The following is a 3,012-nucleotide window of genomic DNA, read 5'->3' as shown; positions in this document are numbered from 1 at the left end:
AATTCATGTCCGACTTTGATGCGTTTTTGTGACCAAAAGTATCACAAGTTAACACGAACGTGCATTCAAATAAAATGAGTTTGCGTTTACTATGCATGTCAGTGAACACAGAGGCTGAGCAGCGGCCGGTTGAGGTTGTGGTGAACGTAAGATATACTCTGTTACTTTACGGACACGTAACAAAAGAACAACAAGCTGTGACCGGACCCGGTGGTTCATGTGAATCACGTTAACGTTAAATAAACATGCACGTCTCCGTTGTATCACGTCACGTATCGTCATTAATGCATGTAGTTCATAGTTATGTACATTAACTGCTCCACGTGTGTTTGACAGCATTAGTTACTAACGTTAGTTACTTGGCAGATTCAGGATATCAGACAAAATATACTCAACTAATAAATGATGTGTTATTACAGATTAAACTACCAGCAGTATATAAAGTCATTAAAGTGATGAACACATGCTTTTTTGTACTTTTACTGAAGTCAGACTTTGAGTAAGTAAGATTTGAATGCAGGACTTTCACTTAAAGAGTATTTACACCATGTGGTGGTATTAATACATATTTTTTTACTGAAGTACAAGATGTGTAGACTTTCTCCATCACTGTTAAAATAATGTTTATGTACAAGAAGTGCAAGAAGATATTAATTTAATGAAGTTCTAATTCTCGTCTGTTTGCATCTCAGTGATGGATGAAGATGAAGAGCTGGAGAGAGGGATGCTGAGTATCTCCTTCAAAGCCACACGTGCAGAGCTGAGAGTAAACATTTGATGTCTTTCATTTCTACCACCTGAAGATTTAAAATCAGTTACAGTTCAGCCGGTTTGCTATTAATCGTGTATTCTATTCAGTGTATATGATATGTTTTTTGTTTGTTTACCAGCTGTTTCTGCATCATCAAACAGCCAGACAACAACAGGCTCCGGGAACAGAAAGAGGTTTTTCACCAAAAACGTTCTGCCATCAACAGACAAGCATGGGACCATGACTTCTTATCCCACATGAAGCATTGAACCGTTCTGTCTCATGTTTAGGTGTTCTGCTTGTTGTCCTCGTGACTATGAATTGATACCAGTCATGATGAGGGTACGTATCACTCTTTGTTTTCTTATATGGATAAAAGGAAACAATATGTATGTATGAAACTGCTGTGTTACTAACACCTGAATGCATGTGTTTGAAGTGTGCCATGTTGCTTCACCTGCCTAGGTTACATCACAATGACTGGCCACTGAATATTAACCCATTGAAAGACAAACACACGTGTATGAATGAAGTATATTCTTTATATATTAATGTGAGAAACAGTCTGTCATTGGATACGGCTGAGAAAGGTGAAGTAACGATACTAACAGTTGTGTTTGTATATTGTCAAAATATAAATTACTGACAAGGTGTTTTCCATTGTAGAACCATCTGCTACACTGGCTGCACCAACTCATCTGAAGGGTTCACAAGTAGATGGTAAATACATCCAACATTTAAACACATCTGTCATATTCACTGTGCTCATATCTGTTATAAACCGTTGATTATGTTTTGTGATCCTTCTCACCTTGCAGCCGCCGCTGTAACTGTAAGGAGACCAGTGCCTGTTCCTCAGGAGCTCACGTGTCTGCTGCCAGAAGGAGCGGGTCGTCCAGCAACAGAGGCGACTGTCACAGTCCCTGGTGTGTGTTATTTGACCTGTATTTGCATCTTAAAAATATACTTCATGTAGTGTTCATCAAAACTGTTGTTAATTCTATACAGTTGCTGCTGCACTGTATTCAGACAACAGGTAGGCAGCACTCCAGTGTCCAGCTTGCTGAGTTTCACAGACTACAGTGTAGATGTCATGTTACATCCTTGCTTCATCTTACTGTCAATAATAATGACAACATGTTTAATATTCTCTGTAGTGTCAGAGGCCCCCCTGATTTCTCCTGAGACGCTCAACTGTCACCAGCACAGAGAGATAAAAGTTAGTGTGAGAATGTTTTTCATGTCAAAAGATTAAATCAAGACGCAACCAGAATCGTACTCATTTGCTCCGTTTATTCTTGTCTGACTAGGTGAGCCATCACCCAGGCCGTTAGCTGTCCCCACCGTCCTCCTCCACAGCTCCCTGGCTACGAGCATGAAGTCAGCCAGTGGACCTGTTCACAGCAGCAGAGGATCTGGATGAAGACAGAGCTGGAATCCACGGCTCTCTGGCCAGGCTCCTTTCCTGTGCGCAACCTCATGAAGATGGTGTCATTGTGGCGTCTCCCTCCCCAGCCAGAATGAATCCACAGCATCTCTGATCTTCCTCCTCCAACGTTCTTTCAGCTGGAACTGGATGCTACAAGGAAAAGGGTGGAGGGCAGAAGACAGCCGAAGAGGAAGAGGACTGAATCCCAGCCCACAGGTCGCAAGTGTCGATTCTGTCAGATGGATCTGAAGCAGGATCCAAACAGTCCTCACATTCACACGGGGTTCCCTGGACTAACAGGGAAGTACATTTACTGCCCTGGTAAAGTCTTTTCCTTTTACAAAGACCAGGGCATGAGAAGCAGACAACCTGCTTTTTATGAGACAGAAAAAAAGAGATGGGAGGTTGAAAAGGGAAAGTAAGAGAAAAGGGGAGTGTTTTGTCATTATTATATTTGTTTAACATATTTGTGTTGTGTATTTGTGACCTTGCATTATTGGCTCTGTGTTCAATATTCACTGTCCCTGTTGTGTTTAATAAATATATTTCATTCACTAATGTTCACATGTCTCATTAATACGTGAATCATTATAGTCAACAGTAAAAACTACAATATAATAGGTTTATAGCCAAAAATAAGTCAAGTACTTGATAATCTATCTGCCACTACAATCTAGTGACAATCAGTAAAAGGTAAAGCTGGATAAACATTTCTTGATTTATGAATAGCTCTTTGTCATTGATGAGTGGCTTTGCCCCAGTTAGACTCGAACCTGCGTCCAGGAGCTGAAACCAGCGATATGAAATGCTGCAATTTCATTGGCTGTCAGCG

The 3,012-nt window shown here is 40.8% G+C and overlaps 1 long non-coding RNA gene across 1 annotated transcript; it reads left to right on the top strand.

The window, feature by feature from the left end:
• The first annotated feature begins 643 nt into the window (after positions 1 to 643).
• LOC306792600 lies at positions 644 to 2,609 on the top strand. Its single transcript, XR_013772828.1, has 7 exons — positions 644 to 766; positions 891 to 945; positions 1,042 to 1,093; positions 1,418 to 1,471; positions 1,570 to 1,677; positions 1,909 to 1,970; positions 2,062 to 2,609. It is a non-coding gene; the product is annotated as an uncharacterized lncRNA (long non-coding RNA).
• The last annotated feature ends 403 nt before the right edge of the window (positions 2,610 to 3,012 follow it).

This window comes from Melanostigma gelatinosum (assembly GCF_949748355.1).
Source record: "Melanostigma gelatinosum genome assembly, chromosome: 18".
In the NCBI taxonomy this organism is placed as follows: Eukaryota; Metazoa; Chordata; class Actinopteri; order Perciformes; family Zoarcidae; genus Melanostigma; species Melanostigma gelatinosum.
The sequence above is the reverse complement of the archived record's forward strand: the minus strand, read 5'-3'. Positions and strand labels throughout refer to the sequence as shown.